This window comes from Leptonychotes weddellii, chromosome 10 (genome assembly GCF_054177405.1).
Source record: "Leptonychotes weddellii isolate Sample4059 chromosome 10, ASM5417740v2, whole genome shotgun sequence".
Lineage (NCBI taxonomy): Eukaryota > Metazoa > Chordata > Mammalia > Carnivora > Phocidae > Leptonychotes > Leptonychotes weddellii.
Genome location: NC_138378.1, coordinates 115,790,863 through 115,805,823, shown reverse-complemented (window position 1 = coordinate 115,805,823; position 14,961 = coordinate 115,790,863).

Sequence of the window (14,961 nt, the reverse complement as noted above, 5' to 3'; positions counted from 1 at the left end):
GGCAATGCGCCATTTCTTAACTTGAGCAATGGGTAGTGACCAAGCTAGACATTTACTCTGTGCCCTTTCCTTTTCTTTTCTTTTTTTTAAAGATTTTATTTATTTACTTGAGGACAAGAGAGAGAGGGAGAGAGAGAGAGAGAACATGAACCGGCAGGGGGAGGGGCAGAGGGAGAAGCAGACTCCCCATTGAGCAGGGACCCCGGGATCATGACCTGAGCCGAAGGCAGATGCTTAACCGACTGAGCCACCCAGGCACCCCTACTCTGTGCCCTTTTCTGTGTGTATGTTATACTTCACAATAAAAATTTAAAAAGGAAACCTTGGTGGATTTCTTAAAAAGGTACAGATTATTTTATTTATTTTTTTTTTTAAAGATTTTATTTATTCGTTTGACAGAGAGAGAGATAGCGAGAGAGGGAACACAAGCAGGGGGAATGGGAGAGGGAGAAGCAGGCCTCCCGTGGAGCAGGGAGCCCGATGCGGGGCTCGATCCCAGGACCCTGGGATCATGACCTGAGCCGAAGGCAGACGCTTAACGACTGAGCCACCCAGGCGCCCCGGTACAGATTATTTTAGCTCATGGTTATTTCATGATGGTTATTTAACTTATATTTTAGCTTAATGTTTTAATAATAAAATAACTGATCTTTCTAATCATTAGAACGAAAATATTTTCAGTAAAGTCTTCCCTTTTGTTTCTTAGGAGACCCCACACCATACTCAGTAAAGTCCGCTGCATACAAGGGCAGCTATAGGGTTTGCCTTTCTAAACATCTAAACTTTTAAAATGTGTTTATTTACACAAAGCACCCCATGCAAAAAGTTACTGATGCTCCCTTAGAACCATCAGGGACATGAGCTTTTATTTGAGTGAACAGGAAAAGAAGTTGATGGCCATTCTTTGAAAAGAGTGCTCTGTTGTGAGCATGCCGTAGCCCCCTGCTGGCTTTTCATGATGAAAAAGCCTTTGAAATTTCTGCAGTGAAAAAACGTAATTATATCTTTGGTAATCCAGCATATCTAAAAATTATTTGACCAGGTAACCCTTTCCGGATGTAGAATAGTATATGTTCAAAGTCTCACAGAATTAGTGTCCTGAGGAGTGCATATTTGAAAGTATTGAATTGGTTCGTTCTTCTGTTTTTACAGTTAGAGAAACTGAGGCCAACGAGGAGAAATGACTAGCCAAGGATCACACAGTGAGTTATGGTTAAAGGCCCTGTGTGCTAGGCTGCCTTGAAATGTGGAATACTCAGCCAGCAGTCACGCTCACTTATTCTGGGTTTAAATAAAAAAATAGAGGGTATAATGTAACAAACATCCAGGTACCAACCACATAGCTTTAAAGTAAAATACTGCTTGGGGCACCTGGGTGGCTCAGTTGGTTAAGCGTCCGACTCTTGATTTCGGCTCAGGTCATGATCTCAGAGTCATGAGATGGAGCCCTGAGTCAGGCTCTGTGGTGGGCGTGGAGCCTGCTTAAGATTCTCTCTCTCCCTTTGCTCCTCCTTCCCCTTGGTCACACTCTCACACACTCTCTCTAAAAAATAATAATAATAGTAATAAAGTAAAATATTGCAATATTTTAATAATATAAACCAAGGCTTCTGAGTATCCCTCCTTGGTCACATCCCACTTCCTTCCTCATAGAGGTACTCACTGTCCTGAATGTGGTGCTTATTACTCCTATACATGTTTGGTTTTTTTTAATTAACTTGTTTAAAGGACTCTCTATGCCCAATGCAGGGCTCGAACTCATGACCCAGAGATGAAGAGTCACATGCTCAACCGACCGAGCCAGCCAGGCACCCCACTTCTATACGTGTTGGTTTTTGTTTTTTTAAGTAGACTTCACGCCCAGCAGGGAGCCCTGCACAACCCTGAGATCAAGACCTGAGTGGAGATCCAGAGTTGGACACTGAGATCAAGACCTGAGTGGAGATCCAGAGTTGGACCCTACATGTTTTTAAACTTACGCCGCTGCATTCGTTTGCTAATGCTGCAACAACAAAGTACCACAGACTGGGTGGCTTGAACAACACGAACGTACTCTCTCACAGGTCTGGAGGCCGAACTTCTGAGATCAGGATGTCGGCAAGGTTCGTATCCGTGGAAGGCTCTCTCCTTGGTTTGTAGGTGACTGTCTTTCTTCCCGCGTCCTCTTTTCTCTGTGCATGACCATCCCTGGTGTCTCTTTGTTTGTCCAAATTTCCCCTTCTTATAAGGACATCAGTCAGATCAACGGTCTTCTTCCTGTGTTTGTCTTTGTCCAAATCTCCTCTTCTTCTAAAGATACCAGGACCCACCCTCATGACCTCATCCTACTTTCATCACCTCTTTAGAGACTCTATCTCCAAATACAGTCACATTCTGAGGTACTGGGTGTTAGGATGTCAGCATATGAATTTGGGGGACACATAGCCCACAACAACTGTCTACACACTCCTGTGGATAGACTTCCTGGTATTATAAACACTGCTCCAGCGAAAATCCTCAGACAAAGCTTGTCGCATCTACTGACTGGAGCTCAGTGTACATGTCTTGGAGTGGAATTGCTCAGCTATTTGGGTTGTTTATTGACTATACCACCCTCTTCTTGTTGACTCACGATGTCATGTGTCACGTTGCCAAACATACATGAGAGGGCCTCAGTTCACCAGCGTGTGGGTGGGTCCCTCTGTCTCTTTGGACCAATGAATAAAGGAGAGGGCCTCTGCTCTAAGCTGAATTGTTTGCCCCCCGCCACCAAATTCATCTGCTGAAATCCTAACCCCTCACTACCCCAGAATGTGACCTTATTTGGAAATAGGGTCATGGCAGATGTAATTAATTAAGATGAGGTCAGCCTGGGGGCAAAGTGGGCCACTGATCAGTATGCCTGGTGTCCTTCTAAAAGGGGAATATTTGGACACACACACACAGACACACACACAGGGAGGACACTGTGTGAACATGAGGATGGCCATCTACAAGCCCAGGAGAAAGGCCTGGAACAGACTCTCCCTTACAACTCTCGGAAGGAGCCAGCCCTGCCAACCTCCTGATTTTGGACTTCCAGCCTCCAGAACCATGAGAGAATATGTTTCTGTTGTGTAAGACCCCCAGTCTGTGGTACTTTGTCCCGGTAGCTTCTAGGAAACCAAGGTAGCGTCCATTCTGCTTTCCGTTTCTGGTTCCCCGTGCCTATCACTGTTCACTGCCTGCAAAACCAGAAGTGCCATAGGATAGTGAGTTATGACCTGCGGCTCCAGTCAGGACTGGTGTTGCTTGGGAGCCTGGCCAACCACACCCTGTACTTCTGGCCCCACGATTGAGAGATAAGTCAGAACAACACAATGGACCAGGACCCCCAGGACCTGGCTTGGGTCTTCAACCAGCCACAGATGGCCTTTGTGTCCGTGACAAGTGGCTGGTTCTCCCTGGGCTGTTCCCTCAGCTAGCTGTAAATAAGGGTGTTAGATGGTGGTTGCCAGGGGTTGAGGGAAGGGGAGAACAGAGAGTTATTGTCTAATGGGTGGAGAGTTTTAGTTTTACAAGATGAAAGAGTTCAGGAGATGGAAGGTGGTGATAGTTATACAACATATGAAAGCATTTAACACCACTGAGCTGTACACTCACAAACGGTTATTTTATGGCAAATTTTATGGTGTATGGATTTTACCACAATAAAAAAAAATTGGGGGAAAAAGAAGGCTGCTAGGCTTGGGACCCTCCAACTGTTCTGTTTATGACATAGCATTTTAGGTCACCAGGAATAAAAATATTCTGCTGTCTCCTACTCTCTGCAAACTGGAGTGGCAAACACGGTCTCAACTCTCCTAATTAGCTGAGCCATGGACGGTTCTGTTCTCATCCTCAAAATGAGTTTTGGGTTGTTTTGTTTTTATCTGAGCCTCTGCTGGTTTTACAGATGGTTATCTGTGAAAATCTGTCTATTCTAAGACTCTGTGTGTGTGTGTGGTATTGGGACTTCTTGTAGTAACTGCCCACCCAACCTCACGAGGGTGTTGCCTACCAGTGTTACTCAGGATGACCAAGTCCCACAGATTTTGTCCAGATTTCGATGTGAGCCCCAAATAACATAGGTAAATCTTCCTGCTCCCCAGCCCAGGGGTAATGGAGATCATCAGATGCCCAACAACTGGTGTGTTCCAAAGGTTTCAGGAATGAATGTCAGTTTCGTGGTTCCCTGCCTGGCATCTGGCTTCATTAGGCCATAAAAAAGCAGAGTTTATGGCCCTTCTGGTTGGAATCAATAATTTTTACCGTATCCGTGGTGGTTATCAGAGAAAGCATGTAACTTTCTCCGCATTCCTGCTGCTTGTCAATGGGTGGTGCCAGCCACATGTGTTAGCTTTTTAATCTCAAATCAACCTTATGAACTAGGTATTATGATGGCCATTTTCAGATTCAGCTCAAGAGGCCTAGAGACTTTACCAAGCTCAAAGAGCCTGCAGACCCTGGTTCAAATCCAGCTTTTCTGATTCCTAGACCAGCATGCTTTTTTCTTTTCTTTTTTCGATGTTAGCTAGCCAGTTTTGGTGACAGTTCTTCTTGTTAAAATGGTAGGTCTCGGCGAAACCCTGAACTCCTACACCTCTGTGGGCTGATGCCTCTCAGACAGGAAGATACTGTGTCTGTGTTCCAACTGCTGGCTTACAGGCTCGGGTTTCTATTCCACCTTCTGCTGGGGAGGTAACTTTGGTGGACCCTGGGCTGTGCCCCCAGACCCCCCTTTCCCTGGAGGACTTGCTTCTCCAGCCGCTGGGAATGCTGCCATCAGACATGCTCAGCTGCCATCTTCTTCAGGGTTGGCCTCAGCAGCAGAGAGCTGGGTGGCCCAAGGTCATACCCTTTCCGTGGGTATGAAGTGCCACATCCACTGGGGAAGGTATAAAGGCTGGGTCAGCTCAGTCCGAAGGGAGACCACTGTGACGGTCATTGTGGTTCCTGTGTTTCCTGTGGGGTCTATCGTTGGGCCTCCCTTTTCCCTCTGCCCTGGCCTGTTTCCTTCCTCTCCCCCGCTCCGGGGATGGTTCCAGGGACACTCCGCAACAAACATCCTGTCCCTAAACTCTTCTGAGTCTGCTTCCTGGGAGGCCCACCCTGCACCAGCACTCACCTCCCCCTTCTTCCTCATGACAGCTCTCCAGAGACTGGCAGAGCAGCCTGCACGCGGGGGCTCTTCTCTGAGCTACACGACCACACAACCTTTGGCCTGGCTCCGGTGTCCGGGCACGCCGCCATCTTGGGGGGGGTGTCTCTCGGGTGCTTCTGAATTCACAGTCCCGGGGCCCGGGGATGGCTGGTTTTGGGGAAGCAAACCCGAGACCCTGGGACCTTCTCATTGACTGTGGTGCTATCATCAGCTGGCTCCCAGCACAGAGGGAAGCATCTACTTCCACAGGAACTAATCTAGTCAGAAAACCTAACCACGCAGACAGCACCTGGCTGCATTTGGTCATGAACTTTCCAAGTCCCTCCTGTCCCCAGAAGGGAGGGAGCTTATCAGGCACCTGTGAAAATCTGTAAGGAGATGCAGTAGCTGAGGCTCCTAAAACGGTAGTGAGTGCCTACCTCTGCTGGGTCTTCAGTTAATATCGGACCAAGGAGGATACTGAGGAGAATCTGAGATGCAAAAAGTTCAGGACCTTTTTGCTCAGCTTTGGGAGTTACTTTATGATTAATAAAAGTCTGAGGAGTAGAACCTTGGGTGAACTGAATTCCTTCAAGGGCATCCGAGCATTCTCCCTGCGCTCCATACTGTGCCTCCCTGAGTGCATGACTCAGATTCTTGGGTTGTAAGTAACAGAAATAAACTTGACCTGTAACAAGGACAACAGAGCCAGAGGGGGATTTTATTTTAAGGTGTTTTACCAAACCTAAGTTCAGAAATGCTGCCCGGACCCAGAAAAGGATCAGGTCCATGATCTGGGACCTCTGTGCCTGAATTCTGCATCTGCCCAGTGGTGTGCATGCGTGCATGCGTGTGCGTGCATGTGCGTGCACACATGTGTACACGTGCGTGCCTGTGCATGCATGCTTCTTCATGCATGTGCATGTGTGTGTCTGCCTTTCCCCAGATCAAGTGCCTCATGGTGGCAAATGGCTAATCATCCATTCCAGGCTTTCTATAAAAGCATTTTTTAAAGGGTTTTATTTATTTATTTAAGATAGAGAGAAAGCGAGAGCAAGAGCACAAGCTGCATGGAGGGGCAGGGGGAGAGGGAGAAGCAGACTCCCCGCTGAGCAGGAAGCGAGATGCGAGGCTGGGCTCCATCCCAGGACCCTGGGATCATGACCTGAGCCGAAGGCAGACGCTTAACCAACTGAACCACCCAGGCGCCCTATAAAAGCATTTTAACAATATCAAGAAACTAACTGAACCCTTTCTTGGACCCAATCCTAAATTCCTGGGAGATACGAATTTATTGGTGGGCTTCGGACCGATATTAACTTCTGATGCAATTAGGCACGGATGCCTGCCAGGGGGAACCATGCAGTCCAAACCTGCTGCCAGGACCAACAGCCCCCAAGGTGGGTGCTCCCAGCCAGCCTTGCAGAGCACACTGTGAAAGATTGTAGCTAAGCACCTCCTTGTGCTATCTGACCTGGGTGGAGATGGCTGGCTGCAGGCTAGAATCATCAAGCCCCTCTGCTCCCCAGCATTGCATGCAAAGCAACCAAGAGCCTCTGCTGACATCAGTAAACCTTTCCCGAGCTCTCCTACGCAGGAGCAGGTGCAGAACCATGTAAGGCACTGTCTTTCCTTCCTCGCGCACCCCCAAAAGAGGACTGACAAGAGTGGTGGAGATAGAACATGCTGTGAAATGTGACGAGACCCCCTGTGTTTAATGAGAAAGGCAATCAGTTGTTGAATGACTTATATGTGCCAGGTGTTTTTTGTATATTATCTCTAAACTTCACAACAAGTTTGCCAGGAGGCTTTATTATTATATGCCTGTTTTACAGATCAGAAAACTGACGCTCAGGGAGGTGAACGCACTCATCCAGAGTCACATTGCTAGTATATGGTGGGATTTAGGATTTGATTTCAAGTCTGGCCAGTTCTAAAGCCAGTAGTCTTCCCAGAATGATGCATCGCTTTGTAAATAACTAATAGATCACACAAGTAAAACCTTAACAATTCATAAGTTGTATGATTCAGGAATTCCATTAGAGGCTCCGTGGTGCCAAAGCCGTTCAATGAAACAGTGAAGCATCCATCAGACTTGCGTCTGGAATGATTTGAGTAATTTATGGGATGGGAAGACTTGGCTAAATTAATTCACTATTCCCATCTTGTGCTTATTAATTGTTCTGACAACCATACAGATGTCTTGTTGACTCGGTCCAGGCTTACGGTGCAAACCGTGGGAGACACGGGGAGGGGAGGGACTAGACGCTTTGCTTCCGGCATCACTGACTGAGGGGGGAGGACCAGGGCAGCCCCAGCCAGCGGTCAGCTTGTCTACTGTGCAAGAGGGGCAGGGGTGGTGAAAACAGCCCTGGATTTCGGGTCTAGATATCTGGCTTCCCGCTGTAGTAGAGCTTACCTCTGCTGGAACTCAGGCAGTCACTCACTGTCCCTAGGCTCCAGCTTCCTTCTCTAAAATGGTCTTATTAAATCCCACTTCCTCCCTCTCTGCATTTTAGAAACAGTGGTTATTAGCGTGTGATAATAGTTACTATGTAATCGAGGCGCCTGGGTGGCTCAGCCAGTTGGGTGTCCCACTCTTGATTTCAGCCCAGTTCATGATCTCAGGGTCGTGGGATCAAGCCTCACATCAGGCTCTGCACTCAGCGTGGAGTCAGCTTGGGATTCTCCCTTTCCCTCTCCCTCTGCCCCTCCCCCTGCACTCGTGCTCTCTCCCTCTCTCTCTCCAGAATAAATAAATAAATCCTTAAAAAAAATAGTTACTGTGTAATAATAATGGGTAAAATTTACTGGCATGTAGGCTTACTTTCCTTGTGGAAAGTATGTTTACTTTTCCTTATGGCTATAAGAGGTTGATCCTAATATTAGCCACATTTTATAGACGAGGCAGCTGAGAACCCAAAAGGTGAACTAACATGCCCCGAACCAAGTGCACCTGCACCCAGAGAGAGACTCTGGTCCAATGGCCTGGATAGAGACCAGCACCTGTAAGACCGTCATCATTGCCTGGCGAGCCCCTAACCCAGGAAGCCCAGGGCGGGACCTGGCCTGGGTGGGAGCTGGGGTGGGTGGGGGGCAGGTACTCTGAGACTCACTGCCTCCCTCTCCTCACCATCACCAAGGCAACAAGCTCTCCCTTGCTGTTGCCAGGGAAACCATCTGAACTCTCTTTTTCTCTCACCTTCACCATGGAGACAGCCAACGGGAAAAGAGCTCCCGGAGTGGGTGGAGGTACCACAGGGGGAGAGGGTTAGAGAACGGGCCTCCAGATACTCCTTTGTGGCTGGAGAGGCAACATCCAGTAGGAGCCCAAGGCCTGGAAATTCCCAATCCGTTGAGGAATGCGGAGACATTCCTGGAGCTACCCCTGAAATACAATGGCAAAGCCAGGATGTCCCCCTGGAAACATAGGTTAGAATTGTTTTCTGAATTTATTTCTAGAAGCTGCCTTTCCTTTAGTCAGCCATTGTCCAGATCAAAGGAAATCCCCCGTGCTCATGTCTCACAAATGCTGAAAATCTGCCAGGCCTGGTCTCCCCTTGGTCTAACTGTGCTCCCAACCTGCCCGGCGACACTGGGTAACCCAATCCGTCCTCCCGGGTCTCTGTCGAATGCACTGGATGGGCTATCTCAGTTGCTCCTGGGATTCCAGATTTCTAGATGAGTGCCTGCTCTTTAAGAAAGCACAAGGCTCCAGAAAGTTTGCCAGACTTTCATTTTAACATAACGACCTACACCCACATTTAATCTCCAGAGGCAGGACGGTGGGATGGCTGAGTGCGGGCAGGGAAGTCAGCGGGCCCGAGCTCAGGTCTTGAGTCCGCCCCCCGTCCGGGCAGGACATCTACCGCCTGGATTTTGATGTCTCAGTTTCTTTGGAGGTAAAATTGGATTAATAAGAGCATTCACCTTGTCAGGTTCTTGTGTCGATGAAATGAGACAAAATGCAAAGTCTTCAGCACAATGCCCAGCACGTGGCAACGCACAACACAAACTGGCAAATATTACCAGCGCCACCATTATTTCCTAAGGGGTACTTGAACGCCAAATGAAGTTTTTTTTAAAAAAATGATAGGACCCCATCTAAGCCAAAATGACAGGGTTTAAATCGAATACTTTCAGCTTTTGGAACAAGTCACTCCATCGTCTTCACTGATTCTCTATTCCTCCAGGGTGGACCTGAGAATTACTGGGTTCAGTGATACGTAGGTTCTCTCTGCCCTAAGAGGCAATGCTTTTGTAATTCTTCACAGCCTGATTAGCCAAGGGACTGTCCAGGGGCCCTCGGCCAAGGAGGAGTGAAAAATCGGGTGCCTTTAGCGGCCATCCTGAACCTGGGTTAGATTCTGGCTCCACACAGCGGACCTCTCTGTGCTGGGCTGGCGGTTTCAGGCAATGAGGAAGCACAGATGTGCAATCCTTCGCCACCCCCCTCCTTGTGTCTGTTTGTGACAGCAGGCTTAAGCCACACCAGCATTCACTGTCGCTGCGGGGTCCTGGTACGGACCCAGCGCCTGGAAGTGCCCTGGCATCCCGCCCCCTCCCCGTGTCCCCACCCAGGGCCACCGCTGAGCCAGACAGCCCGGGCCCTCCAGCAGAGGCTTATCTAGGGAGGCCTCTTCTTCCCATTTAGTCTCCCTCTGCCTCTCCCTACTGGGACTTGGGTGGGAGAAGCAGTAGGAGGATCCACAGACTGAGAGCCAAGAAGCAGGAAGAAGCAGGAAGATATCAGAACCTAGAGGAAAAAGCATTTGGGGCCAGAATGAGTAAGCAAGTTCATCTCTGGGCCTTCATTTTTCTGTTCTATAAAAACAGGGGCAATCTTGTTCACCTTACCACAATGATGAAATAACGCATGGGCTCACGATAATAATATTTGTTCCGGAGGGGATCCAGGTTTTGTGGGGGCCAAGGCTTATTCAGTTTGGAGGAGCCTTTTAAAGAAGAATGGAAACTTACAAAGACAAAATGAAATATGAAAGGGAATAGTTACTTAGGAGAAAGAAGTCACATTAAATTACAATTTTAAAAAATTGGACAAATACTATAAACAACACAAAAAACCAGAAAAGTAACGTATTTTTACTAATTAACTTACATGCTTTTATAATACTTTTTTCTACATTTTGGGGGGGGGCGCTGTGTATACTTTGACAGACTTTCCGTATGACAATGATTTTGTAATAGCATTTTCTGTAGAGAGAGTATAAAGCTGTTTCTGTCTCTTCCCCAGCATGGTTGATCAAAGCTTGTGTTTTATGACTGGTAGTTTGGAGTAGATGTCAAAAAGAAACAAATTCTCCATTTGCAATTTTACGTTGCAATATGGTGAAGAATTTTCAATGGACTTACTCTGACTTGCTTCTCCTCCACAACCCCATACTTCTGCAGCCGGAACACACTCATTTCACAACGTGGTTTTTAGTTCTACAATGTTCCGCCATGATGCCTGGGTTGCATAACAAGACACCTTTTACTGCTCTCATCACTTAAGAAATTCCAAGAAGCTCTGTGCCAGAAATGGGGGCAAAAACCAAATTTTATATATATATATATATAATATTTATTTATTTATTTGAGAGAGAGAGAGAGTGAGGGGTGGGGCAAAGGGAGAGGGACAGAGAGAATCTTAAGCAGACTTGCCCTAAGTGCAGAACCCTACACGGGGCTCGATCTTATGACTCTGACATCATGACCTGAACTGACACCAAGAGTCGGCTGCTCAACTGACTGAGCCAACAAGGCGCCCCCCAAATAATATATTTTTAATTCTAGAGCCCAATATCACAGTAAGAGAAGTGGTTCAGAGGGTTCAGAGGAGTCTCAGGAACCAAGACCATCAGGGGCACCCGCCCACATGACCCCATCGCCTGCGTCAGGGCCTTAACAAACCCGCTGTGGCTGAGTACTCCATCATCAGTGATGCTTGGCAACTCCACCTTTTAGTTCTGAGTTTCATTTTTTTACTTTCCTCCTCTCCCTCTGCAGGAGACGTGGCCTTTTGGGAGCTACCAATGTCCTCCTGGCCTTCATGTTTAGATTTCTATTATTTTTAATTGCACTCGGTTTTTCATTCTCTTTCTGTAGAAGGTCAGTGCAACCTAAGGCACCACTGGATCCCATTGTCTTTATATACATAGGTTCTGTACCCCTCTACCTGCACGCCCCACTGCTGTTTCAAAGCCCAAAGCATTGCAGCTTGGGCTTCCCCAACATCAGAACATTCTCCCAAGTGAACGTCAGTGAAAATTATAGCTACTGGGTTGCCCCCTTGCTGTAGGGACCCTCTGTGTTCTGTGTATGTACCGTCTGGGATGGAACACCACCCCCCCGCATCGATCACTGATCAGGTGCCCAGGCCACATCTTCTTGCCTGCTTTCCTGGGCCATTCTCAGTACCACCATGTCAGGTTGGTCCTCGGGTAAGCAGCCGCTGGCGCGGAGTTGGGAGTACTGGAGGTTTATTGAGGGTAATTCCTGTAGAAACTACAAGGGGAGGAAGCAGGAATGGGCAGGGAAAGACTCCACCCCACAGTGCAAATCTGAAACCTGCAGAAGGACACAGGGAAGGGGAATAGGCAGATAGAGACGCAGACTGAAATGCCTACCTGAAGTCTTATCTGTCCCTATCGGAAGCTGTGGCATGAGGATGGCCCATTAGAAGACCCCACTGGGCGGCAGTGTCCAGCTGCTAAGACCCTGGCATGCTTCTTCATTAGCTGAAGGCTGCCCAGGAGGAGCATGGCCTTGGCTCAAACACGGACAGATTCTGAAGGCTCGATGGTGAGGGGGTCTCAGTAACTGGACTCCCCGCAGCAGACTGGCATGCTCTTCATGAAGGGACTTCTGAGAGGCGACCTCCATGGCTGCCACACCTGGAGTGGAGTCTAGAAGAGGCTGAAGCTCCGGGTGCACTTGTCTCTTTGGCCCTGTAGACTCCTTACCCTTAGGGTAGGAATGAAGCCAGTGGGACCCCCCAAAAGTGCCAGGTTACACTGCTCTTGCCCTGCACAAAGGATGTCACTGTGTGGATGCAGCACAACTTCTCCTGGGCTAAAGCTCCCAAACATCCACAGCCAGGAGAGCACCACCCAAAGTGGATAGAATGTGGTGGAAAGGAAGTCTGAGCAGAAGGGCACAGTGGTCTTAACTGATGGAAGTTTTAAAACATTTTAAAATTTGCATGTTTTATAAAAACACATGAATCCATGAAACCATGGCTTGAGTCCCTACCAAAGTCTTGGAAGGGGTCCTTGAAAGCAAGGGGCCCTGAAGAGCAAACCTCATTAGCTTCATGGTAAATCCATCCCTGCCTTAACTACTATCATTTCCATTCTGGAAAGTCCTGGTAACTTGAGGTTCTTCTTTTTCAAGATGGCAGCCGAGGCTTCCTGCCCCAGGGACGAGATGCCACAGGCGAAGGCAGACAGCCAAGATGACAATTCTTGGTTTTGAGTTTTTAATTATGGCCATGGTAGAGATAAAAAAAAAATTTTTTTTAAGAGAAAAGGCTTTGGGGTGGCCAAAATCTTGGCTTTTGAGCTTCAAAGTCCTAATCCTTGAACGATTTAGAGGATAAAGTTTATGCCTGTATAGTTGGAAACAGAAACATACCTGGTTACACAGAGCCATTTTCCAGCACCTTGAAGTATTTGTTGCTTAAAAATCCCACAGCCTGGAGCCAGTGGTGGAGAAGGAGGACGTCAGCCGAAGGGAGGAGAGAAAGAGAAGCAAGAGGGTTGGGTGGATACTGCCATGTGATTCCAAGAAAAGGATCCTAGACCAGACCCCTAGGGGAAAGGGGCACAACAGAAACTCCAGATCCATTTGGGGATTTGGCTCCAAAGAGGACGGTAGCCTGGCTTCCAGAGATGAGCCCTGAGGTGGCGAGTCTCCGAGGGTTTCTCCACAGGTCCAGGTGACAGAGGTAGAATAGAGAAAGCTGCATGCTGGCAGGATGGAGACAGCCCCTAGGGACCCCCCCCACCACCAGCAGAACCACAGGACAACAGCCGAATGTTTCAGAGCTTTCCAGAAGCTCTTTCCAGAAGGGGTGAACGAGAATAGGACCTAGAGAGATCTCATAGCTGGGACAGGCCCTTGTGCAGCTGACCGAATTACAAGAGACCGGATGGGAACAAGGGTGCCTCGCGACAAGTCCGTGGGGAAGCAGGGAGGGCAGCAACTATTGGCTGGGCCCTCTGGGAGTCACGTGGATGGACACGGAGCCCCTGGGGAAGGTGTCTCAGGGGCTAGACTGTGCTGGGGTCCCGAACTGGCTGGAGACACCACGAACTCCTCGAAATAAGGTTTCTGCCACCCAGCAGAAGAACGGAAGTTCCACATAGAAACTGGATTAGAGAAAGACAAAATTTTGACTTTACGCACATGAGTGGGCGACCGGAGGTTTCATATCCAGCACACAGGATCAGAGCAAGGATGACATGAGACTGTCATAGACGTCCCCTGGTACAGTTTCTGCCACATACTTAGGGCACAGCAGATCATGGCAGGACGTTTCCCACCCACCCCCCCACGCCCCCCAGATTTGCTCTGTACTCCTCCACTGGGTCTTGGCTGTGGGAAGCTGACCTCATGGGCTGGAACACAACACGGGGCGTATTTGCCCCCTGGCTTCCATTTGGGTTTGGCCCAGGGGAGCCGCCAACAGAAAATGGGAGGAAAGAACATGGGGGTGTTCATTCCCCGGCTTTGGCAAGGGCTCCTGCCTGGTGGCCCTCTCCCAGGGGCATGGCTCTCACCAAAGTTCCAGTAAGTGCTCCTTCTCTTCGCCCCTGAAGGCCTGTGGGTGGAAAGGGCTTCCCCACTCTTGCTGGCCCTGGGACGCTTCGCTCTCCCCCTCTGCTTTCCCTCAACCCTGTGCACACCTTTGTAAATAGTCCCTTCCTTTTGCTCCTGTGAATCACCTCTTTGGAGAGTGCTGTTTCCTGCCGGGGCCCCGAATGTTGCAGCTCTTGTTAGAATCCCTTTCAGTTTGAGAATCAGGTCTGGTATTCCTGTGCGATCCAATGGAGTCAGCAATCCTTTCTGAGCCTCGGTTCCTTCATCTGTTAAATGAGAATATAATACCCCAGCCTTTCCTCCTTCCAAGGGATATTATGAGAAATGAGAATATAGGTGAAAATACTCAGGGAAAGGTAAATAGTAACTATTAACAGAATGATTAAAAGTGATAATAAGGGGGTCGCCTGGGTGGCTCAGTTGGTGCAGTGTCCGACTCTTGGTTTCGGCTCAGGCCATGATCTCAGGGGCTGTGGGATCGACCCCCGAGTCAGGCTCTGCGCTCAGCGGGGAGTCTGCTTGAGATTCTCTCCCTCTGCCCCTCCCAACTCTCTCTCTCTCCAATAAATAAAATAAATCTTTAAAAGACTAATAAAAAAAAGCGATAGTAGTAGTAAGTTTCCTGCCCGTAGCTCTTCCCCAGCCCATCTCTTCTCTCCAGCACCGAAGCAGTGACTCCGTCTTGGGTGCCGGCAAAGCTGCTGTCCTTTGTTGTGAAGTCCTGTGCCTGTGGAAAGGTGACACTTTGTGACCAGATCCAGCCACCACTCTCAGAGCCACTGCCACCATGTTGATGAATGACCGCAGTGGGCCCAGGGCTCGGTGCCCCCTCTGAGCTCCGTCCCCCGCCCTCACCTCCCCCGGCTGTGTTCGCTGGGAGCTAGTCCGGCCCCCACCCTCGCTGAAGCCCCATGGGCACCAGGGTCCCTCCCGTGGGAGCAGAGCGGGCCAGGCAGGATGCAGTGAGAGCCAGCGGGAATTCAGACTGCTCCGAGCTC